Here is a 27,128-nt window from a genome sequence, read left to right as displayed (position 1 = left end):
TTTTTTCTCAACCACCTTTTATCCTACTTTCTTCTAGGGCGATTTCAGAAATTAGCACTCTTTTTAGCATCCCTTCTCAGTCATAAACTATTACATCTAACATTATTAAATTTTAGGACATTGTGTATGAATCCTTAATTTCACCATTCTGACCCACTAATAAACATTTATCCAAACTCATCACTAACCCTTTTTTTTAGTATCAAAATAAGAGACTTTTTCTTGTTGACAGCCTCTAGGCCCCTTCACTTTCCTCCTTCAAAAATCACCCACTTTTTTGTTGTCAGGAAGTTGTTTCCATCAGTTTTGTTTCTCACTTTACCTTGCAAATGATGCATTTTGATAAAATCTACACATATGCTACACATTTACTTTTACTCAAAGTAAAGCGATAACAATTATACTTTAAGTTCTTTTAAAAATATTTTATTTATTATTTTTATATAATTTTATGTGTATGACTATATTGCCAGCGTGTTTGTCAGTGCACCTGTGTCGTTCAATGCCCATGGAGGTCAGAGAAGCATCTGGTCCCCTGGAAATGCAATTATGGACCATTGTTAGCTACCATGTGGGTACTGGGATTTAAACCTGGGTCTTCCACAAGAGGAGACAATGCTCTTTACTGCGTATTATATCCCATAATAGATTCCTCCCCCCCTCCCGGAGCTGAGAATCAAATCCAACCTCTGTCTTAAGTTCTTAATCCTGTCTGATCTTTCTATCTCTATCCTCCTTAAGTTTCTCAAAAGAGCTATTAACATTTGTTACAAATACATCATCATTTCCTCTTCTTTTTTAGGTTTTAAAAATCTACATGGATTGTATCCTAATATTTGCTACTGAAATTCCACATTGGAATAGATAGGTTCCCTCAGAATTTGATTCTTGTACATCAGCTCCTCTGAGTCATTCTCATGCTTACTCAGACATTCTGTCTGCTGATATTTGCCCCTTAGGGTAGTAGTCCTGAATCTGTTCATTTGCCTGCTGCTGTTTACAGGTCCTCTGAGACACTACAATATTTTCAACTCCTCTTCCTAGCGCTCTACAGACACTACCCTTAACACAAAATCCCGACTACCTATCTATGTTCCTAACCATCTGTCTTTCTCTTCTCTCAGATAGTCTCTATTTACTTGACCTTCAGGTGCCTGTAATTAAAAATGTCTAAAACTGGCCTTTTGGCTTTCCTCTGAACTGGCTTTTCTTCCTTTGTTTGTATATCTGCTGTAATATCTTTACCTAGTTACCTAAAGAAATCTAGAATCCTTGACTTTCCTTCTCTCATATCCTGCATTCAATCTGTTAGAGATTCTTGTGGATTTTTCTCTCAGATGTCCCCAAGTCATGCTTGCCATTTCTGGCCCAGGTGCCATGACTGCTCTTGAATTCCTGCCTCCACTCATCCTCTCTTATCTCTCTTCGTCCCCTAGAACACATTAAGACACACATGTTATGTTAGCAGGACTGCCTCTCACTGTTTCTTCTCTAATCTTCAGTTTAATTATTTCTGCCTCTGGGAAAACTGTTCTCTTTTGTGAGAGGCCAGGTTTTGTGCTTTGTCTCTGAACCCATAGCACAGAGTCATTGATCTGAGTGTATAGCTTAATAAATGGATGAATGAATTTTAGTAGGTGTTTGATGGAGAAGAAAGTAGTATCGCAGAGTTCTTATGCAGAGCAGTATTAAATCTTTAAATCCTTAATTGTGTGGTGTAGACCAGCAGAAATGTGAGCAAGGGTATGCTTTGATACCTGTGCAAGACAATTAGCCATCATAATCCATGGGCTACTGGATCATAGATATCTTCTCTTAATTACGTAAAGATGATGTGGTGAACATGAGCCATGAGGAGAAATCCATCACAATTTCTGGAAAAAAGTGAAAAAAAAAAAGTCTTTTGACTTTAAGGTTGGTGATGTACAATTCTCCTTGATAGCAAGCATAGTATTGTTACTCTTTATCGTATTTATTATTTCTGTTGTTCAGGGAAATACAAATGATTTTCCTTTAGCTATCCACAAAACACAATGGAATAGATCATAATTTGAAACATGTATTGGTATGCAAATACACAAATTATGCATGCTGAAATAATAAAAATACCTAGAATGCAACAAATAGCATTTGTTGAGTTCAATTGTATGCAAGCAACTGACACTTGGCAGGTGCTGCAAGCATCGAGTTCTGTTCTAACAATACTGTGAGGCACCAGGGACTTTGCACTTTTTACAAAGAGGACACAGGTTAACTTTTTAAGATATATATCTTTTTAATTTTATGTGTATGAGTATATTGCCTGCATATATGTAAGCGTACCCAATGCCCATGGATGTCAGAAGATTTTTGCCTCATTTTTTACCTCACATTTTTTACATTAAAATATTGTCCATATTTCTATCCTCCTAGTTAGTTAACATAGTATGAAGATATCTGTAAGCTATTATCCTCAAAGGATACTATTATTTTAAACCAGAAAAAATGTTATTTCCAGTTTTTATATTTCAGGATAGTTGTCTGTATTTGACTACTTTTGAGGGTCAATATGTAATTAATTTATTCTTATTTATTGTGTGTTCTGTGCGTATATGTACTTACTCATGTCTATGTGCTTGTATATGTGGGTGTACACACGTGTACATGTGTGCTTATGTATAGATGCTAGAGGTGATATTAGGGATCTTCCTCTATTGCTCTCCACAAATTTGACTAGACTGGGTGGCCAGTGAGCTCAGGGAATCTGCTTTTCTCTTCACCCCAACCCCCATCATTGGAGTTACAGATACCTGGCTTTTATGTAGGTGCTGGACATCCACACTCAGGTCCTCACCCCACATGGCAAGCACTTTACACCCTGAACCATATTTCCAGTCTTGAGGGTCAATATTTAAGACAAAGGGTAATTGTATTAGTTGATTAGAGAAACTGGCTCTTTAAAAAAAATTATTTTTGTTTTTTTTTTTTTTTTTTTTTTTGGAGACAAGATCTCCCTGTAGCCCAGCTAGCTTGGAACTCACTATGTAGACCAGGCCTCAGACTCACAGAGATTCACTTGCTCCTGCCTTCTGAGTGCTGGGATTAAAGATGTGTGTCACCACGCCCAGCAAAATGGGCTCTTTTAATGTTTTACATTGTCCTAAAACTAAGCAGTGGATAAATACATATGCATGCAGAAAGCTTGAATATTGATGTACATGGATATACTTAACATTTTCATTATATATATACACACTCATATGTGTATATGTATAGTCTCTTTCTCTCTCTCACACACACACATACACACACACACACACACACACACGCACGCACGCACACTTCTATACAAAGGAAAACTTGTATCCTGTCTCAACAAGAGAATTTCAGATCTCTGTTGAGGCAATTGCTAAGCCAAAGACCAGAAGAAAATCAGAAGCAATCTTTAAGCACAAACATAAAAGAAGACAAGCTTCACTTAAGGTACAGAAATGTTTAAAACATAATCAAACAAAAGAACAACATATGTCTCTTTTGAGAAATTACTGATCTTTCTGTCCATTCTATAGACATGATGTAGAAATGAACAAATTAACCCTCAGAGTCAAGAGTACTTCTTACATCCTTAACCTTTCATAAAAGTTATTTATATTTCCATTTTACTAGAAATGCAGTGAATATTCCGTGCTTTGGCTGGGTGAGACTTTAGGGGTGCTTTCCAGTTGTATTATGGTCACCAGGAGCTTATGTGTGAACCCCAATTTTAAGCAGAAGCTTGGCTGGGTGGAAGGTCTGTGCTAAAGGCTTTCACATAGTTCCCATTACTAAGGAAACCACTCGTTTTGTCTGAACATGCTCTGAATAGATGTCTCATTTGAAGTCTAGTGCTCAAACCATGAGGATTGCATTATGGAGCCGAGACAGAAATGAGGGGAACAAAAAATGCTTGAAAATGCCACCAAGCATTCACAAAGCGTCCTACTGTAATAACATTCCATGAGACAGAAGGTGCATTTATTTTTGCCTCATTCCAAGTTATTTGAGTGTTATAAAAGCAAATTCCTTTGCCTGCCCACGTAATCAAAATAAGCAAAGCAGATGTTCTTCTGACCTGTTCTTAATTCCTGCTCTTGTTAGAGTCTCACTGAAAAGTGTGACATGTAGCATGGAAAGGACAAAATATGGATTCTCATATTAATCTAGATTTGCTCTGTTGTCTTCGTAACTAAATGCTGTAGTGCTATCTCAGTGCCAATAAACAAGCACATGCTCAAAGGCAGACCGGTTTGCAGCCTCCAAATTGTCACTGTTAAATTCAGAATGGCTGCCGTGAACTGGTGCTGGGTGCTTGTTAATTAGCATCTAGGTCGGATGCGGAGGGTGAAAACTGCTTCCATAGGTTCCTCTCTCCCTGAGCTCCTACCAGCTAACAGCAGAGAAGGCTTCTCCTCCCAAAAAACCCAGGTGATCCTTCTTTTGCCTTCAGTCTGGGAGGAGAGATTTATGGGACTTTGAATATGGTCATCTCTTTATCTTGCCTCTCCCTGTATTTTGATATGACCAATCAACTTTCCTTAAAGGTGTTTAAAGTATTATGCTGACACCCATTTGGAGGAGAAAGAAAATTATACAATCAGAAGAGATGTCTGATTATTTTAAACTTACTTTAATTTTTCTCAGCAAACAAGAGGCCGATGCATTGACAAATCCACACATGCAGAAATTAATAAATATTTGTAGTTGATTTGCCACTTCACTATTTCATCAACAGTCATGGCAGTTATGTGACCTGTTGGTGCAAGAGTCCATAACTGAATGAGATCTTTGGACCCTTGACCAAGGCTTTAGCCCTGTAGTGTGGATAGTTCTTACGTGCTCCAGTCTCTAGAACTTCAGTGTTTCAAAGGGTGCTAAAATATCTAAAACCTAGAAACATGCATAAGTACAAGCACAGTTTCTTTCCTTCAGAGATTCTTACAGTTCAATAGAATAAAGTTAATATGTGAAAAGCCAACAGCTTTGTTTAAATGTCTTATATTTCAAGCCTGGTGTATGACACACACTTGTGATCCCCAGTAATCTGGAGTGGAAGAAAGAGAATCACAAAGTCAAGGCCAGCTGAAGCTAAAAAGAAACTTTCTTTTTATTCAGATTCTTTTTTCATTTAATCATTGTAAATATATTGCCATTGACAAACTTTTAATACATATCTGAGCTGGAGAGATGACTCAGAGGTGAAGAGCATTTGCTTCTCTTGCAGAAGACCAGGGTTCAGTTCCCAGCATCTACAACAGGAGGTTCACCACTTCCTGCAATTTCAGTTCTAAGGGACCTGATGCCCTCTTCTGGCCTCTGCAGGTACTGCACACACATAGAACATGTACAGACAAGCAGGCAAGCACTCATACATATAAAAATAAATATTTTTAAAACCCATATATTTTAAATCTCAAAATCTGTACTTTTATTAAATTTATTATTTAATGACTCTGTGTGTGCATGTGTGTGTGTATAGGTATGCATATGCCACAGCATATATGAAGGTTAGAGGACAACTTTAGGGAACCAGTTTACCGATTCTACATGTCGGTCCTGGAGATCAAATTTAGGGTTGTCAGGCTTGGCTGTAAGTGCCTCCACCTGCTGAACTATTTCTTTAGCCATATACATTTTTCTGATTTCTGTTGATCAAATTTTTAAATACCAAATTCAGTAGAATTGAGTATGGATAAATTAAATCCTTTTCTAGAATTAAATGAGGGATTACCCAAACCACCAAAAATCCCTACATTTGAATCTATTAACAGAAGATAATTTATTAACATGAAAACACAAATACTTCTATCAATGATATCCTTAGTAGTTCTGATCATACCTCTTCAATTCATTTTGTATTGAACAGCCTGAAGCTGCCAGCTGTTTCTGATCTGCTGTGCCTACAGAGTGTTTACTTAGACCATGTGTTTAACAGTTTAGATATCATGGCTGCTGACAAAATTCTTCTAACACTGAGAATTCTCATAGAATTTGTGTTTTCAAAATAAATATGCATACAATCTTTTGTAAGTTATACTGTCAAGGTTTTGCAAAGACCAGGACGTCCACATTTTCACATCATTGCTACATGCTCCACACTTGGGTGGTATGCACTGAGAAAAAGGAAACTGCATTTATTGTTTAATATGAAAAATATAAACAACTCATAATTCATAGATGACATGTGGCTTAAATGAGTGTTAAACAATAGAAACAACAAATGTTTTACTTTTAAAAAGGGCAATGTAGCTAACAGATTCTGTTTCCAGTGTCATTTAAATAATCTACAACTTTTGAAACATTCTGTATCTATAGATTGATGAGTGTGTGTGTGTTTGTGTGTGTGATAAAATTATGTTGAAGGTGTTCAGTCAAATCTGCTTCTCAAATAGTCTTTTCTTTGTTTGAAGCCTGCATGGTTATATTTGTATTTCATTGTCTTAACTGGAAAGCTCTCAAAATGTTTCCAGGTGCCATGAAATATCAGATATTCATTATAATTCTGTTTCTGCCTGAAGCAATAAGATCTACAGTCTTTTGTAGCAATCATACATTTCAACTAATAACAACCTTCATATTATTTGGAGAAGTAAATTTGGAGGACTTAAATTTGCTAGTGAACCAAAAGATTCTAATTCAAATGAGAACAGAATTTAGATATTTTTATTATTACTGCATACCTATAATTGTAAAGTTAGAGACACATTTAGTATTGTTGGGCAAAGCTATATCCTTTAATATGTGAAAGCAACCATACATGTGTTTTTGACACGTGTACCAGGTAATTTTTAATTTTTTTATTTATCATTTTTATTTTATGTGTATGAGTGTAATGCCTGCATGTAGGTAGGTACACCCATATTATGTAATGCCCATGGGTGTCAGAAGAGGGCATCAGATCCCCTGAAACTGGAGTTACAGACGGTTGTCAGCTGCCATGTGGGTGCTGGGAATCGAACCCAGGTCCCCTGCAAGACCAGACAGTGCTCTTAACCAGTGAGCCATCTCTCCAGCCCCTACCAGGTGATTTTCAATATCACCTCAGGGCTCTAATTCAAAACTTATTTTCTCAGGGCATTTAGAATTGTGAGAACAATGAAAACATATTCAATTTAAGGATGACTGTATGTCCATTATGCAATGTTACATTTAGAAAGAAGTCATATTTATCTCAATGAGACATTGATTTTGATTCCTTTTAATTTAAGTAAATATCTATTAATAGCATAGGGGTGTTGTAGAAATTTTGGGAAACCGAAAGGCAGTAAAGAAATTTGGTTTACAATTCATTGTGTTTTGTGTTGGCACATGTTTTGTTCTAATACAAGAGAAAATCATCTGTATTTAAATGATTGTATCATAAGGCAGCTTGCTCCTGGGCAGCTTTTCCAAGACTCTTATCCCCATGAGACTTTGCAACATGGACTGTGAGGAGTTGTGGGTCTCACCTCAGCCACGATGATTTCTCTCACCGATATGCAGAAGGTGGGAAAGGGTAACAGGATTCGGATGCTTTTCCTGTATTTTGGAATGATTCTCTTTTTTGACAAAACACTACTGGCTCTTGGAAATGTTTTGTTTGTGGCTGGCTTGGCTTTTATAATTGGCTTAGAAAAGAACATTCAGATTCTTCCTCCAAAAACACAAAATGAAAGCCATAGGATTTTTCCTGGGTGGTGTGTTTGTAGTCCTTTTTGATTGGCCTTTGATTAGCATGATCTTAGAAATTTATGAATTCCTTCTCTTTTCCGGGGCTTCCTTCCAGTGGTCTTTGGCTTTATTGGAATAGTGCCTATCCTCAAGTTCTCTTAAATATACCTGAAATCAGATCATTTGTCGAGTTGGAGAAAACAACAATATGATTTAACAGTAAGTGAATCTGAAGAGTCATTTAAAATACTGCATTATTTATAAAACTCTTCGAAGAATATTTAGCAAAAGTTAGATCACATGAATTAGCCTGTAAAGTTCTTTACAGAAGTTCAAAAGGTATAGCCTCCAAAGTACCAACAATTATCAAAGAAGTAGAGACACCGGCTTCTGATCAAGCGAGCTGAGATGTCAGTACGTAAACGATGGGAAGAAGCTGGCCTTAAGATGCTTTGTGAAACACTCCAGGGCTGTTTTTCATTGTCTTTCCACAATATGTGAAGCATAGCTATCCTTAGAGAACCATAGTGTCTGTTACTTTTTGTTTTGTTTTGTTTTTTAGGAAATTCATGAGCATCCATAGGCATTAGCTTTTTAAAAATGTCCACTGTGTTGGTCAAGATATTTCCACTTGTCCTGGGACTCTGAAAACGATGCCTCCATTAAACCAGATCATATCGTTTCCATTTATTAGTCCAAGGATAGCCTAGTTTTCTTGTGCGAATCATTTGGGGGGTGGTAAATATGTGAATATAATAAAACTGTTGTGGTTAATTCAGATAGTATTTGAAGGACACAAAAATCTGAACTAGATATTCTTTCATGTAGCATGCACAGGTCATTATGGGCATAGCTGACTAAGTGCTTCCTTGGTCTGCAACACACTTAGGGGGATACTAAGTCCTCTTGAGCATGTGTGACCTGGTGATGTGACACAAACGTGAAACAGAAAGCATTCTTGACCATGTCTGTTACGGAGGTTGTTAGAATAGTTTGTTGAGATCCTAAATGATGCACCAAATGAATTTTCCCATGCCATGATGTCTTTTTAAATATGCTTCATCTTTATGAAATTTAGCAGCAGCTTCCTGCTTTGTTTTCCATAAGATAACTTTTGGTAATTTTTTTTGAAGTGTGTAATTTGTTAAAAGGTTAATTCTGTGACTGTTAAAAGGGCTGTTGATTTAATCTTGAGTTTCTCCTTATTTTCAGTTTTATTGTAAGGTACAAAAATCAGTCTGCATAACATCTGCTTCCTGTGATTGTACTTCATCTTGAGTTAGTGGAGAAAATACCCAGGTTCACAAGCAAAAATTATTTTAATATAACTAAACTAGCCATGGGTTCTTAGAGACAGCATCTATTTTCCTTTCTTGTTGCAGATTTGCAGACAGTAAGAAATGGCAGTCGTTTCTTTTCCTTCATTGTTCAAGGTGGCAGCTTTCATTTTGGACTTGGGCACATTTCATCAGCTGCAGTACTATTAGTTTTACCAATAATGATTGTGCTATTTATTGTTAATAGTCACAGAGCTTTTTAGTGCATAAAATCATATTTGAAATTGTATTTATTTGCAAACCATCTCTGTAAAACATATTACGATGTTTATTCTTTTTATTAAATTTCTTGGTGTGGAGAGAATTCCTAGCCTTTCCTGTCTATAGAAGGAAGGAATCAGTATAGTTTGTGGGATAATAAAAAAAACTTGGCATTGTGTATAATGTTCTTCAAAATTCCTACCTTCCTTTAGAGTCTCAAATACAATCCTTTGAGAACTGTTAAGTGTAAGGTTCCCCGTAGGACTAAAACCTATCTTTGGATAACCCATATGATTTACAGTGGTAGGTGTTTCTCCCATTTTGGAGCAAGCACATCGGTATCACTAAACTCCTCTGTAGACATGAATTTCTAGCCAAGTCTTTTTTTGCACTATAACAAACATCTCTTTTCACCGATCTTATTTCAGAAAACATTGGACGAGAGAAGATGTAATAGCTTCATAGTCCTTAATGATATGTAGGGGCTGGGATTGTTTTCAGTTTCAGATGAGTCTGCAGTGGAATTTCAGCTGCTTGGCAGCACTGTATATTTCTTAATCAGAACCTTGATGAGGATCTGTTTTAAAACATGACAGCCATCTGACTTCCAGGAACCCTATGCTAAAGGGTTCCCTTACTTCCTTCCAAAATCAGCCTTCTGTGTTTGTGACAAAAAAGTACTTTGATTATTTTTACACAGTTGGAGGAAGGGTCTAATACTACTTAGCCTTAAGTATTTCTGTCATTTTTGAAATGTATTTTCTGTGAAAGGAACATTCTTGGAGTGTTTTTCTTTTCCTCTTATAAATTGTACTCTCTGAAATACAGCTGCTTTAAAACGCTCATGGTCAAACTGTATACTCTTACCAGTTGAATATTGTCAATAAACTTGTCTTACCTCGCAATAAAAGGGTACTTTTCTATTTTTAATAAAGTGTCATAAATAGAATTTTCATTATTTGTAGTGCATATAAGAATGCCATATAAATGATTAATTTCTGAAGTATTGAACAAGATATTTGTTTTCCTAAATGGCTTTTCAATATTCTATAATATTAATTTTTAAATAATACTGGAATAAAGATTGCCACAAATGACTTTCTGGATTTGGGCATGTTAAGATTCTTGATACAGGGGCTGGAGAGATGCCTCAGTGGTTAAGAACACTGACTGTTCTTGCAGAAGACCTGGGTTCGAATCCCAGCATAGACATGGAAGCTAACAACTGTCCGTAACTCCAGTTCCAGGGGATCTTACAGTCTCTTCTGATCTCCGCAGGCATTGCACGACACGGGTGCACTTACCTACATGTAGGCAATATATGCATACACACAAAATAAAAATAATAAAATATTTTTTAAAAAGATTCTTGATATGTACCAGAGATTGCTTTCTTGAAAACTGATACCAGATTCACATGAGGCTCTTTCATACTCTTGGCAGAATTCCTTAATTCACTAATTCTTTCATTCATGTATGAAATATAGTCAACAGCCTGTTCAGTTGTTATTCTGGGCACTGGGACTATGAAGGCAAAGGAAAAGGTCACTGATTTCTGAAACTTTATTTTTTAGGGAAGTGTAAAAGATAGGTGAAAATGGGCTATTTAAAATTTGCAAGTAAATGATTCAGACATTATATGGCTTGTTTTAGAAATTAAAACAATGAACTAGCATAGTGACTATTGCATAATTCATGATACAGTTCACCTTTAGACAGTGACATTTTAGTTCAGATATGAATGTTGACAGAGAGTTTGTCTTGTCAAGACACAGAGTCAGAGCAGTCAAGGGAGAGGAAGATGATGTGCAAATGTCCTGAGGTTGGAATGAAATTGGCATATACTGAGGATGGAAAAGTTTTATATGTGTGATAGTAAACAAACAGGAAGTTAGAAGACCTGAAAGATCACCAGCAAGTAGAGCTCCTATGGTCCTAAAGTCCATGGGAAAGAATTAGATTTTAACTGTAATGGGCCAGTATATGGTTTAAATAGGACACAGATATTGTTTCATTTGTTATTTAAAAATTTTATTATATGTTTTTATTGATGTGTATATGTTTGGGTTTGTGCACATAAGTGCAGGTACCCTTGGAGGCCAGAGAGGGCACTGGATCCCCTGGAACTGGAGTTTAAGTTGTTATAAGTGGTCCAATGTGGGTGTTGCGAACTGAACATGGGTCTTCTGTAGGATGGAGTATGCACTGTTAATGACTAAGTCTAGGCTCCAGCTCCCCCTGCCCCCATATTTTAGTGTTTTTTCTTTTTTAAATCCATGATGTTAAATACCAGCAGGGTGCTGTGTGGATGATGGATCAAAGGTGGTTAGGAGATGAGGAGAAGTGCATGATGATTATTGGATTTTCACTGTAGCATAAGAAATGTGACGCTAGGATTTCAAAGATATTTTATCCCTTTATTTATTTACTTATTTATTTGTATGTAATTAACGTGCATGTGCAGGCATGTGCATGCCACAGAGCATATATAGGGGTAAGAGGCTAGCTTTGTAGACTTGGTTCTGTTTAGCCACTTTTATGTGAGTTCTGGGAATTGAACCTGTGTCATCAGGCTTGAGCAGCAAGCACCCTTGAAATGACTGTTGATGGAGTATAAGAAATATAGAAAAAAGATGGTTTATGTGGTACACAGTGATGGTGCCTAGGTGGTGGGGCTTCCTAGGTGGGTGGCAGTCCTATTAAGTGAGAGATAGATTTTATTTTGAGAGATGGGAAAATGTTTAAGATGGTTTGATGTTTTGCATAGCTTTTTTTTTTAAAGCCCAACAAACAAAAATCTTGACCTCCATCAGCTCTAATCATTCATTTCTCTAAAGGAACATTAAAAATTGTTAATAAGAATTCTAAACAGTATTCAGCTATTTTCAGATATAAAATTATGCAATGTGCAGAAGAAACACCCAGCACAGAAGCCCTATGGTGTGATTTTCTGGACCCAACACAGCAAGCAGGATTTTGTCTTGAGCTAAAATTTTCTTGATTCTGTTTGAGCCACAGTGACTCAGCTCATGCAATTTTCCCTAGTTGGAAGAGTTGTCCTGTTCAATTGTTAAGGCCTAGCAGGAATCAAATAGAAGAAAAACAGACATAGTGGAAAGAAAAGTCTTTTATTTTCTCTTTCTTTATAGAGGAAAAGAAATAAGGGCTGAGGATGAGGAGTCGGAGATGTGATTCTGGCTTGAAGATGAGATGGTGTCTTAAACTGTATCATTGTTCAGGTCTCTCGTGAAACATCTCTTTGCCCTTTTATCAGCTTTACACCTTCTGACTACACCCAAAGTCAGCACAAGTATTGCAAAAGTAACGTCAGAGTTTAACTTTCCCGACCAAAGATGGCAACTTGAAGAGACATTGAGAAGAGTCCCGGTGCAGAGGTTGCACTGGTTTCTGAGCTCCAGACTAAATAAAAGACAAGTCAGTCTCTTAGAAGCTTGCTGCAGTGGAAGCTGCAGTGAGGTTGATACTGATAAAAAGAAAGAGCAGCCTCTCAGCAAACCAGTGTAGGTCAAAACTCCAAACACGATGGAAGCAAGATCCTACTAGAGTGGTACTAGTTGTACACTGCAGCTCCGGATGTCTGCAAGGCCAGCAGTACCCAGGTGCCTATTGAGTAGATGCCATTTCCGCAGTGTTTTTCAGACTTGTGAACTACCTAAGGATCCCTTTGACAGGAAGATTGTGATTTATTAGACCTAGAGGTTAGCCTGAGACTGTGTATCACTAGCAGCATCCCAGATGTTAATATTATTATTGGTCCACACATATCTTCCTTTCTAAAAGGAAGAAGTGACTAAGTATCAAAAACTCCTACAATTTTGTATATTAGGTAAACAGAAAACTGACCATCAAATTTTGCAAGTGCTAATATCATTTTATGACTTTTATGAATAAACCTTTTCAGAGTTTGAAAACTAGCTACCCACCAAATTTTTCTGCTCCCATGACAGCAAGATTCCCTGAACTCACTGGGTTAATGTCCTTGACTGATGTCTTCAGTCCCCTCCCACTGAGCTTTCATCTCTAGCAATCTGTTAAATGTTTCTTAACAGTCACTTCCATGTGACCAAATGGCCCCAGATTTTTTATTCTTAAACATTATATAGAAATTGTCTTTGTCCAGAGACTTTCAAAATTTTGTCTTTTGATCACAGCCATCAGTACTGCAAAACCTATACTTACTGGTGAAATCTGAACGATGATTACACTCTTGACTAGAACCAGAAGTGAAAGAAAAAACAAGTATTCAAATGTTTCCATAAGCTAAAAAAAAAACATTCTAAGACAAACTGGGACTCTGTCACCCTCCTCTACTGTAATCTAGCCCCATTAGAAAGAACATTAGAATGGTGCCCAGCAGGTCTGTTTTAGATGAAAGCTCCCTGAGCCAACTTCCGTTTTCCAAAGGGATCTAAATATTGTTCAGAGAATTCTTCTTAGTTGGCAGAGGAACAAACATCTAGGCAGAAATATGTCCAAAACTGAGAAGACTAAAGATAGTCTCATGTGCCCATCTATTTTACTTGGACCTAAGATTAACTGGGGTTTGCGCTGAACCTCAAGAAATAAAGCTTTCCCGGCATCGCTGGAAATAAATCTTACTTTGAAAATATGTTGTGAATGTAGTGCTTTTGAAAAGCAAATTAGTGCTCTGTAAGTTCTCTCAGATATTTAAAGTGATAGCTGAAAGAGAAATGGAACCCTTTGATGAGGCCGCATGCTAGGTGGCAAGTTTTGCAGTACCGGGAGTAAATAACGAGGTTGTTTTCAAGATTCTATTGCTACCCTCAGCTTCCTGTATTAGTTCAATGGGGCATTTACATTTCTAGGTTTTACTTCTTTATGAAATAAGGGAGTGAAAATGTCGCTTAGATCCTTTCCAGTAGTCTCTAGTCTAGCAGTCAGAATCACTGGGTAAGGAAGGAGAACCCAGAAAGTGTTTCCTATAAAAAGATAATTGCCATTTGAATAGCTGACTATCAGAGCAGAGCTTGGACTGGAACAGAAGACTTGCCTCTCTCTCTCTCTCTCTCTCTCTCTCTCTCTCTCTCTCTCTCTCTCATACACACACATACACCCCCCCAACCCCCCACCCCCACAAGACCAATTTATCTCAAATAGAACATTTCTCAAATTTTTCTACAACGAATTCAGAGGTTAATAACTCTGGGAAGTTAGCATACAGACCATTAGAAATAAGTATTATCTTTCTGAGTGGCAAAGTTCTGCTATTTAATTGGTAACACAGCTAAGAAAACATCAATGGCTGACCTCTATTTTAACAAATGACAATGAAAGATATGTCTCAAGTAGTATAGTGGACTCCCACAAAATTGATGAGTCCTACAACTGGACTCAAATAATGTTAAAAAATGATGCAGTGAGGAACAACTTTGCACTGGCAGGCAGGGGAGGAGGTGGGAGGGAAAGCGGAGGAAGGAGGCCATCAGAAAGAATATGGTTGAAAACTCACCTCAGATTTGTATAATAACGTAGACTTGAATGAAAAAAACTTCTTAGCAATTTTTTTCAACTACTGTTTGATCTCAAAAAGACCCCCCAATTATTTTTTTTTTAATTTTAGCCTTGTATAAAAGTTACAAGAAAAGTATAGAAAATTGTATGGTACTCTTAGTAACTGACTGCACTATGATACGTTTTTCCTCATCCTGTATATTTGTATGGACTTGTAAGTATATTTATGTATGTGTTTGCACTAATGTTATTTTAATTACTGTAATTACTGACCTACTTGAAAATCAGCTATAGATATGGTGACCCTTAACTAAATCCTCTCTAAGATACTCTCTCAAGCAGTCTTGGAACAGTTATCAAATTCAGTGGTATAATGCTATCATCTAAAATATATTTCATATTCAAATTTCATCAACTGCTGCTATATTGTTTCTTATAGCCATTTCTCTATCCTAATGGAGAAATCAATAGAGGGTCATTCATGCATTTTATTGTCATGTCTCTTTAAAATCTTCAAAAATATTTAGCCTTTGTCATCATGACAATGACTTTTAATTTTTTTGTGGAATGTTTTATTATAGGTTTTCTAGTGATTTTTTTTTCCTATTTCTTTTTTGTCATTTATTCATTTCATGGTTTGGAGGGGCATATGCTAAGGAAGACACAGAAATCACAAGACAGCATGGGGGACAGTGCTCTCCTTGCACCATGTATGTTCAAGGGATCAAACTCAGGTTGTCAGGCTTGTCAACAAGAGCCTTTACTTGCTAAGCCATTTCACCATGCCTACGTGAATGATTTTTATCTGATGAATGCATTTTCTCATGAATGGTTTGAGCCTTTACATTTTAGTCAATACAAGTATAGCATACCAGAGAGGCACTGATACTGATCCAACCATGAATTTATAAGCAAAAGAAGCATCTTCCAGTTTTCTCTATGGGAAAGTCAATGACTTTTTTAGTGACAATTAATTTTGTATAAATATTCCACTAAATAACTTTTATTATTTAATCATCATGCAAAGGCTGATTTTTCTGCAGTAGTTTTTGGATCTGCAATCGATTCTTGCCAGAGTTACCCCTACTATGCTGTTGCAACAATAGCTATCTAACTCCTTTGTTTACTGGTATCTTATTCTTTTTCTTTCACTTTCTGTTTAATAAGAATAAGGATTAGTGGATTCTTTTCCCCCCACGATTAGTTAAAATTATTAGCATTATTCACTGTGATTCTTAAACTGGTCTAGATTAAGCCAATGGGAAATACTTGCTTTTAAAATTCTCTTCCACTCATTTGTCATGACCCATCATAGTTTTTCTTATGAATATTTATCTTCTATAACAGAGTCTTGAGAAGTCTGTTATACACTTTTAAAAAAAATCAAAACAAACTTTACTTTAAAAATGAAATGCTTAAAATTATACTATGTATAAATTCAGTAGCATTCAGCAATTTCATAGTTTTTTGTACTCACTGTCTATATCAAGTCTCAAAATACCCAAGTCCTGTGCAAGATCAAACCAGACAAAATCCCAGAATAGACATGGGGAAATGGCAAGAAATCCCAACCCAACCTAAGGAACTTGTCTGCTGGGAGGGGGAAAGACAGCGTCTTATGGGGTTGGGACTCTTGGTGGGCCCGGTGAATGGACCCACACTGCAGGACGCTGGGGAACACATCATACTCTATAGGTCATATTGTATTACATAAAATCACTCATTAAATTGCACTGAAGGCAGTGGGGGAGGTGGGAGAAGGGAGTGGATCTAAATGCCATCAAACTATATTGTATGAAAAGAGCAAAAATTCAATTAAAAAATGTAAAAAAATAAAAATGTCACCACACCAAAAGGAAAGCCTGTCCTCATTCTGTTTTCCCTTCCCTCTAGCTATTGGCGAACACATATCTATCCTCTGTACCTTTGAATTTACCTGTTCTTGAAATTGCATATGGGTACAATCATAGAATAAGTATCCCTTTGTGTTGGGGTCTTTTCACTAAGGATAATGTTTGCTAGCCTCTTTAACACCACAGCATGAAGTAGTATTTCACTCCTGTGGTACCTAAGTGAATTTTCTTGTATTACCTCTGACAGGCACTTGGGTTGTTTTTACCTTCTGGCTTTTGTGAATAATGCTATTATTACTATCATATTTAACTAGCTACTTAAGTACCCACTTTCAGTTTTGGTGCAAGTGTTCCTAGGAATGGCATTACTGGCTAAAGGGTGTATTCCTTAATTTCTACTTTATTGTGACAATTGCTTGAAGAAACACTTAAGGAGAAAGGATATATTTTGCTCACAGTTATAGAGGCTTCTGCCCCTGGCTAGCTGGCTCTGTCAAAACATCGTGACAGAAAGGTGTGCTGGAGGAAAGCTCAACTCCTGGCAGCAGAAAGCGGAACAAGAGGAGCTGAGGACGAGGTGTGCCCTGCAAAATCGCAATCCAGTGACCCAGCTACTCCAGTGAGGACCCATGTCCACCACCTTCTAGTAATGTTATCACATTATTATTCCATCAGTGGATTGTCCATTGATGCAATCAGAGCCCTCTACTCTGATCACCTCCACAAAGCTCATCAGCTGGCAACCAAGTCTTTCAACACACCAGGCTTTCAGATTCAAGCCATAGCAGATGGTAATTCTATGTTTAACTTGTTCAGAAACTACCAACCTGTTATCCTCAATGCCTACACCACTTTATAACCCCCCCAAGCTCTATCTCCACATTCACACCAATCTTTTTTTTGTGTGTGTGTGTGTTTTTAAAATTCTCATCCTAACGGGTGTGAAGTGGCACCTCATCATTTTGATTTGCGTTTCTTTAATGATTAATTATGTTGAGAATCTTTTCATGTACTTTTTGCCTATTTATCTTTGGAGAAATGTTTGTTCAAGTCCATTGCTCATTTTTTAAAGTGGGTTGTTAAAGGTCTTTATATGCTATAAATTTTAAGTAATACATGATTTCATCTTTCTTTAAAAGTAAAAAGTATGCATGATTTTAAGCAAGATATTTGATTTAATAAAATTGTCAAACTATCAAATAGGTTTTTTAGAGTTTTTGAGACAGTCTCCTTGTAGGCCCCAGCTGGCTTGGAACTCTCGCTATGTAAACCAGGCTGGCCTCAATCTCACAGAGATCCATCTGCCTCTGCCTCCTGAGTGCTGGAATTAAAGGTGTGCACCACCACACCCAGCAATATGTCTGTTTTATATGCAGTAAATGAAGGCAGGCTTAGTATGTTTTCACACGTCTCAAGGTCATTTAATATCATATGATCTGGCTAGCACTGAAGGCATGTCACCATGGCCATCTTGCTGCAGTAGAATATTTGGAGTTTCTCCAGTGTTTCAGCCATTCAAACTCAGGAGGGAAAATCATTTTAAATTCAATTAGCATTAACTTGCTAAGTTTTACTTGTAAAGCCTTCTTTGAAAGAACCACTTCTTAAATTTTAATAATCATTCTTGGTTTCTTAATCAAAAATTTCTAGTCATCAGCTCCTTTCTCTCTTCATCAGTTCTTTTCTCAATAGATAACATTAAAAAATATAAAAAACCATGGTTCTTTCTAGCCACGGTCTTAGTTGTATACTATTACTTATCAACTGGACACCAATCACAATTTGTCATGACAGTTTTCAGTTGTGTTGTCATAGGATATGCTACTTTAAACCTTAGGGGATGTTTTGCAGGACAGTGGATTGCTGGCATCTGTGGAGGTTGTGGCTGCCTTTCATGATGGGGAGTGCAGTCCTTTACAGTTTGTGATGTTCAATATTGTTTTCTCAAATTGAATTTATAGTTCTCTTTCTATTATTGAAAGCTTCTTTAGACTTCACACATTGGTAGGCATTTTCCACTATTATTTTACACCTAGTCCTACATTTCTGACAAAAATGTGAATTACTTTGGCTAAAAGTTGTTTTCCAGACAATGTCTAGATATGAGTTGTGAGGTTCTGTGTAATATTTATGTGTTACATGTGACTGTCTTTGAAGGAGGACACCCTGGATGGGTAAATTTGGAATGACTGTCCCTAAGTCTGAAATGTGGCTTGTTTTATGAGGCATTTACAAATAGAAGAAGAGTTTTTCAGTGAGACCTTGTCCTGGCTCTAGAAAGTGATTCCATAGCACATTCTGAAAGAAGCAAAGAGTCCAATTTTTTGTGATTTACATGCCTGTACTTTCACTTTATATGTCTTTCCAGGAAGGAGATCAATTCCCCATCTCTCTTCTACAGCTGTGCCCTAAAGTAATAGGGTGGGACTATGAGCAATTTTGTGGAGGGTCCAGGGAGACCATGGCTTTGTGGATATATGTAATATATGGTTTTGGCTGTCAAATGCTCCTTAGTGTTGTTCAGTATGTACATTGATCTTCACCATAATCATCAATCTCTAAGTAGCAATAAACAGACATAGAATAACGGTTTCTGCCTACAACCATAGAATACTGTAATTTTAAGACATATGAGGCATTATCCATTATACCTTTTAAATTTTACATGTCAAAACCCCATTGCTCTTTGTTGCCCAATGTTATGTATTAGTTCATTTTTTCCCACTTTGTCAAATGTTTGAATTTATAGGATATCCAGCAATCATCTAACAAAGATACAAGACATAAGCAACATTTCTGCTGCAAATTGTCCATGGCAGTCATTGTTAATTGATGAAAACAATTCTTCCAACTGAACACAAAACAAACATTTTTGTTATGCCCAGCAATCAGCTCCCGGAATCAGGAGTTGGTACAAGAGAAGGTATCTGTTTTCTTCGACTCAATTCCTTTCAAACTAAAGTTGAGGAAATGAAAGAAACAAAATAGGGAATTTATTTTTTTTAGGTTGCAAAAGGAATCGTTTATGAAGCCGACCACCTGACTGGGTGTTGTATCCCCTCCACTTTTGCCAAAGCATAGCCATGCACCCAGCTGTCTCTCATGACTGAGTATCAGACTCAAGCTCCAATAAAAAGCAATTCTCTCAAAGAATTGTTCTTTTGTTATTATTGGCAAAGAGCTCCATGACTTCAGTCCCTGATTGACTGTTAATTTGATGGACAGGATGGCAAAGGGGATTCGAGTTAAAGATCAGAAATATCTTTTCTTTCTTTTTTAAAAAAATATTTTTTATTAAATTTTTGTGTATTTCATACATAACATCTCAATCAGTCTTAATCATCTTTATATTCCCTTCCCCACTGGCACCCTCCCATAACCCCCCCACTGGAATTCATACATTCTGTCACTTGTGATAAGGCCTATTGTGTCAAGTTAGTGTCCCCAGTAGTCCCTCAGTACAAGTTCATCTACTGAGGTCTAGTTAGCCTACCTAGAGACTTGCTGTAGGAAGATCAGCTCTTCCTCACCCAGCAGTAATCAGTTGCCAATATTTCTTCAGCTAAGATTGGGGTCAGCTGTCCATTTCCTCAGGTCTGTGCTGGCTTTTTGTCTGCTTGAGTTTGCATGGATCCTGTGCATGTTGACCCCATTGCTGTAGGTTCATGTGAGCAGGATTCCAGGAACTTGTAGGATTCTATTTCCGTACGGTTATACATCTCCTCCCTGGCTCTTACAATCTTTCTGTCCCCTCTTCTGCAATGGTCCCTGAGCCCTGTGTGGATGTAGATTAATACAGGATCCTAACAAGGGACAGCATTCTGCAGATTCTCACTCTCTTTGCTTTGACCGTTTGTGACCTTTTGTGTTCCTGGCCTTCTGTTGTGTGAGGCAGCTTCATTAATGAGAACTGAGATATTCACTAGTGTCTTCTTTACCCCTTGTCCTATGTTCCGTGAACTTTAGGTGTAGAGGTTGCATTATAGGTGTGACCACTTAGATTTGGGCAATTCACAGACAATGTCTGTGTGTGACCAGTTGTGGTACTCTGTAATAGTCTCCATCTGGTGCAAAAGAAGCTTTTTTTGATGAGTGGTTACTAGGATATTTGTCTGTAAATATAAGGATACATAGTTTGCACATAGTAAGATATTACATTAGTCTAGGGCTATGACAGTCTTGGGAATGTCTTTTCTTAGAACGACCACATGGTTTCTCCTGAGAAGTTTAAAGTTTCAGAGAATAGACAGTATTAAAAAAATTATTCTCTAAATTTAAATTTTACTTAGAAGTTAACAGAAGCTTTTCTTGACAGGTGTGGTGCCTCCCACCTGGAGTCCCAGCACTCGAGAGGCTGGACAGGAGGAGAGCCATGAGTTTGAAGCTAGCCTGGATTATGTAGTGAGTTCCAGGCCAGTCAGAACTATAGAGTAAGACCCTGTCTCAAAAGAATATTCAAAGAAAGCTTTCAAATTCACTTATAATGTTCCTTAGAAGTTGGTTTCATTTACCTAAATTTTTCATATGTGGCTTTACAGATATTTTTCAAGTCAGAATGATCATAAGTTATTGGTTGATGTTTTTCCTGAAAAACACTTTTACATTTGAAAAATAATCTGCCAAATTTTAAAGCCCGTACATTGTGCATGTTGTTATCTTCTCTCTGTTAACTGGGAAGCAGTGCTGTTTTGCAAAATATGCAAAATATGACAAATTTAAGTCGCATATAGATTTCATGAAAATATGAAAAGCAATCATTTTTTCTTGGTGCCATTTACATATTAATTTATTTCTTCTTGGAAATGTGAGAAATTATTATATACAGAATACACTTTTCTCTGCCAAAGTTTATTGTGAAATGTTCTTCTTCCACAATGAAAATTGCTGCCAATCAATCACAAATATTTTTCTAAAAATTATTTGTGATACACAAAATGAATTTAGTCATCATTCTTCTCACACACTTTCCTCTTCATTATTTTATTATCTATTGATTCTTTATACATATATGCTTATATGTAGCATAGTGGGAGGATAATCCATCCATCCATACCTACCCACCTATGCTCTACTTCACTCGTAATTGACCTTCATTGTATAATGGATGTATGAGTTTTTTTATTGCTCTTTTATGTATTTAATACTTTGTACCTCAAATATCCTTCTGATACACTGACATAATTTAAGGTTTACAAGAACTCAGGGTGTTTTTATGGTTTTTATATCTTTTACACTTCTACCCATAACCTTCCCAATCTCCTGTTTAATTCCCTGATCTACTAGAGGCTTTGGCCATGCATTTTCCTAATCTTTACCTATTTCTCGTCCTCTTCTTTCTTTACTACTTTCATCAACTTTTTTTCTACGTATTATACTAGGAAGAGTGTATGCTCTGCTATTTAGCAAACCACTTCAAATCTCACATTTGTCATTTAAAATATAGTATTAAACAATTTACCTTTACCCCTCTGAGCCTTGTTTTTTTGTTGTTGTTTTTGTTTTAATGAACTGGTGCTCTCTTAAATCCAAGAGGCTTACAACAGGAAGAAAAATGGCCCACTTAAGCTAGGAGTAATTGAGGATTTATTTATTCAGGTACTAATCTAAATACATATTCAGTTACCCAAAGGGAGAATGAAAGGAGCAATTAGAAAGACAGAGCCAGTGAGAAGCAGTCCTTCAAGGAGAGAGCCATGTGAACAAATGCTGAATTCTCTCTTTTTCTTCTTTCTAGCCTTCATCTCTGGCTACTTATTGTCTATACTCAATCTTAAGCCAAAAATTGGTATCATGTATGTCATCCATAGAGGTCAGCTTCCCAGGTCAAAGACCATGGTAGACATGAGAGCTAACGCCAATGATGATTTTAGAGGGAATAGCAAAAGATTCCTCTACACTATATTTTTGATACTAGTTGCTTTCAGGTGGAGATTTCCAAAACCATCTTGAAGTTCTGCAATTTGAAGGACTCATCATAGCCCTCTGAAAGCTGTTATATTCATATATATGATTTAATATAGAGAAATGACACAAATTAAATCTGGCCAATAGATGAAGCACACAGAACTGGTCTGGAAAGTGCCTTTCATGATGCTTTCACTGACCTTTCCCTGTGAAATCAGGACACCTTCCTTCCTTAGCCTAAATGTTTAAGGCTATATATAGAGTTTGTCAGCCAGAGGAATGTCCTCAATTCTCCACGTTTAAAGTTTGTTTTGGAATTCCATACAAAAGGAAAACTATAATTGATTAGTTGCCCATGTAGCCGATCTTAGTCACTAGGTTGATTGATATCATATGGCTCAGCACTCCATCCGAAGCCATATTGTTGTTTATTCTGGTGTGGTAAGCACCTTCCTTAAATCATATTGCTAAATTATCCAGCAAGACCTTGATGCTCCAGGCAATCAGAGGTATTCCTAGTATTCAAAGACCCAAGTATTATCTCTCAGAAGCTAAAGACAAAACCAAAACATCGTAGTGGCAAGGTTAAACTCTCTAACACACAGTAGGAAAGAATAGGGCTAGGGAGAGGGTGAGTAAAGTGCTTGCTACACAAACGTCAAAACTTGAGTTTGGATCCTAACACCAAAGTAAAAAGTGGATGTAGTGGCACATGCCTGTAATCTCAGTGCTAGGAGGTGAGATATGTGGATCCCAGGGTCTCACTGGGCAGCGACTCTATCCAGTCACTGAGCCCCAGGTTCCATAAGAGACCCTGTGTCAGGAAATACGATGAATAGTGATGGAGGAAGGCATCCGGCGTCGACCTCTAACCTCCACACTTACATACACTCATGCACACACATGTGCATACCCCATATACACAAAAATGTTTAAAATTTTTTGTTTTTCTATCTTATGTGTATGGCTGTATTGCCTGAAAGTATGTAAATGCACCCATGTCAGGCAATTCCTGTGGAATTCAAAAGAGGGAGTTGAATCCCCTGGAATTGGAGCTATGGTTGATTGTTAGCTGCTATGTGGGTGCTGGGAATTGAGCCCAGGTACTCTGCAAGAGCAGCCAATGCTCTTAACCACCAAGCCATCTCTCCAGCCCATGATTTTTTTTTTTTTAAAGAGAAAAAGAAGAGAAAGAATGAACCTGGAGGGACATGTTTGCTATGTGACCCATTTCTTTTAGTAATCACTTCAGCAGCAAGCAAGATAGCCTAATGGGTAAAAGAGTTTGCCACCAAACCTGATGACCCAAGTAGAAAACTGTCCTCTGAGCTCCACACTTGCTCTACATTGTTGTACCTCATCCACTGGACCCCAAAAAGACCACCGAGGACCCAACACACCAAAATATAAAAGCAAAGGTTTATGGTTTATTCGGGCTTAAGCTCGGGCTCTCAGACCTCACCAACTCAACAGATCTGTGCTGAGAGCCCGGAGTAAGGGAGAGTGGAGCCTTTTATAGGTTTTAGACAAAGCGGGGTGGGGGGAAACTGAAGATACATTTTGGTTGCTTTAAGGAGCCCGCGCTTGCCAACATAATTTTAAACCGATTGGATGTATAAGATGCAGCCCTGGAAGTTTCTTATTGGTAGGTGCTATTCTCAGGGCTGTGGAATGTGCTGTTACCTGTGGGGCCAGGAGTCTCTTTTTTTACCTTATAGGGCAGTTTTTATGCTTGGGCTTGCTTAATCTATAATTTCCTGGAAGGGGGGTGGGGAATAGCAGGCGGGGGTCAGGGCATGCCAGGGTATGTCTAGGCATGTCTAAAGCAGCAGCCAAGCATTTTACAGAAGCTAAAAGAGCAATTAGTGGGGGTCTGGAGGGATTGGGGGGTAGCGGGTGAATGAAGAGGGTGTCAGGGTTCTACAGCATCATGTGTGTAAAGTAAATACATGTTTTTTTTAAGACGAAGAATCATTTCAATAATGCAAACAAAGAACAAATATGATTTGCTGTACCTGTAAGATGGTCATTGTTAGTTTAAAATGTGTTCCTAAGTCGTTCTTTAATCCCATCAAAATTATAATTTGTACTTCTTTGTATTTTTAAGTTAATAATTTTCATTTAGAAAATTCAGCCCCTTATTCTTGCTCATTAACTTGATCACCAAATAAGTATTTATTGTATCTTTTTTTATCACAATAGAGACGTAGTTCCTGCCTTCAAAGGATCTGCAGCTTAACAAGGAAACAAAGGACCCAAGCTACACACACACACACACACACACACACACACACACACACACACTGAATTGTAGAAAATGCATCAAGGGTGAGAAAGGGGGCTAAGTTAGAGAATCATAATAGGACTCTGTTAAATGAGGAAGGAGAGAACTGTAAAGCCAAGATGTTAATGTTGGAAAGGAACCAGCTGGAAATGGTTTTGTAGCAGCAGGAGGGCCTTCCATAAGGAGGGAATAGTATTTCCTGAGTCAGGAAAGAGCTAGAGCATTGTCAGTGAAGGGAACTTTAGAAGAAAATAGGATTTTATGGGAGAGTCAGTAAAATCATTGTAAGGGCTTCATGTAAATAAATGAAATATTCCAGTTTAAACTTTTCAATATTACTTTGTGGTGTGGAGAAATGAAGCATTTTGAAACCTGGTTGGGAACAGGTAAAGTATAACCCAGAACACCTCTGAGACGTCTGTTAGAGCAGTAGAAGGATTAAAACTAGCATGGACAATGCAGTGGGTTTGCATACCATGAGGCAGATTTGATAGAAGCAGAGGAGGAATCTGAGGGACAGGCAGGAGTGGAGCATTACTTCCCCTCCATCAGCAGCCCTCTACCTAGAGCTGTTGCTACCAGTTTCTGATCCCGACTCTATAGGACCCCCGGCTTTGTTGTTTCCAGCTCCCAAAGACTCTGTTACTTTGGCTTCCTGCAGACTATCAGGGATCTTATCCTCCTCACTTAGATATCAAAGTCTAGACTCCGTTAGTCACTCTGTGGTTTGTGCCTGGCCTTTCCTGCCTCATTGACCATGTTTTCAGTAGCCTAAATGGCTCACTAGTCAGTCTGCTTAGTTACTATGCTCTGAATTGGATCCCATCTTCTTTCCAGGCTGTGAACTTAATTTAGCCTGGTACCTCAGCCATGTTCCCCACTGAAACCATATTTGGTTTTAGAAGCTAGCCAAGAGGCCATTTCTTACATGAAATTCCTCCCCTACCTGGGAGATTATAGAGCCAGACTTAAGACTCATAGACCTGCATTAGGAATACGGTCAGAAGCTTGAGGGCATACTGTTTTATCCCAGGTCTACTTCATCTTTTGTCATGCATGAAGCATCACTGAAGTGTTGAGATGTTTAGAATGTGGAGCTCCCTGCCCTTAGTTTGCTTTGGGTTTCTACCAGTTTATGAGAATGAATTCACCTAACCTGGATACCTGAAACTTTTAGACAAATCAATACAAGTGAAACTTTTAGACAAAATCTGGATCAATACAAGGGGGGGGGGGGAAGCTCTGAAAATATACACTGAACGTTTCCTGAGCAACATAATTTTAAATAAGTGTCCATACTGATGTATAATAATAATTAGCTTTTATTGACTTCTACTGACTTCTCAGTTTCTCTAGCATTTTACATGAATTCATTTATTTACTGTCTTAAGAGAACAGTGAATGAGTACTGTTACTTCCATTGTAAAGATTTAATAGTGATTTTAGGAAAGCCAAGATAACTTGCTCGAACTCTTATAATCAGTAAATGTTGGAATCAGGACTCAGAGAACTGTACTTTTAGCATGCCCAGTTCTGAACCCACTAAGGTGCCTCTCACTGAATTCCTATAAAATACAGTGAACTTAAAGCTGAAAGTTATGTTCACGCATGCTGAGGAAGAAAAGTGGAATTCTCGAGTATTATTTCATTTTATAGATTTATATTATCAGGCTTTCTTGAAAGGTCAGAAAATAATAAGGTACATGGGTAAAATGATGTGATTCCCTGTGTGAAAGCCACAGGAATACAAAATTGAGGGTATTTTAACACTTGGGTTGTGGTAGTGCCTGTAAATGCAGTTACGATAAATGAATGACCAGTTCACATGGTCTTTCTGAATTGTCAGTAATAGGTTTGGGTAAAGAGGGCATATCCAACTTGATAGCAAATGAATATTTATTTTTTTCAAATTTGCTTTTTTGGCTTCCTTGGCTTTATTACACCGCTGTTTACAAAAATAAATCAGTGAAGTCTTGGCACATTGCAGAGTCTGTTTTCTAGACACTGAAAGAAATGTTGGCAGCATTACCATTAGCTCACTAACTAATGAGACAGCATTGGCTACTTTCACAGGATTTGTATTCTGAGGAGAAATGTTTCTTTCCTCTCTCTGTCTCTATCTCTCTATCTCCATCTCTCTTCTTCTTTCACCATTAGGTATTTAGTCTTACATTTATTATCTTATGTTATAAAGTCACACACACACACACACACACACACACACACCCCTCTAATGAAAAGGTTCTAACTTCTGTGATATATGTGGTGCATAATTTTAGTGACTTGAAGTTACCAACAAGAAATGGCAAAGATGTTAGTTTACTTTTGGCAAAAATTTGCTTTATGGACTTCTGGTAAAATTTTGAGCAGCAGTAAATTCCCATCCTCCTT

General features: G+C 37.4%; 1 protein-coding gene and 1 pseudogene across 10 annotated transcripts in view; both read left to right on the top strand.

Moving 5' to 3' along the window:
- Positions 1-27,128, top strand: part of Immp2l (inner mitochondrial membrane peptidase subunit 2) — a 964,149-nt gene that overhangs the window by 507,783 nt on the left and 429,238 nt on the right. The gene's annotated exons all lie outside the window — the stretch shown is intronic.
- Positions 7,474-7,882, top strand: LOC103730592 (annotated as a pseudogene).

Source organism: Nannospalax galili, unplaced genomic scaffold (assembly GCF_000622305.1).
Source record: "Nannospalax galili isolate Female #2095 unplaced genomic scaffold, S.galili_v1.0 scaffold273, whole genome shotgun sequence".
Taxonomy (NCBI): domain Eukaryota; kingdom Metazoa; phylum Chordata; class Mammalia; order Rodentia; family Spalacidae; genus Nannospalax; species Nannospalax galili.
This window is presented reverse-complemented; position numbering and strand designations above follow the sequence as displayed.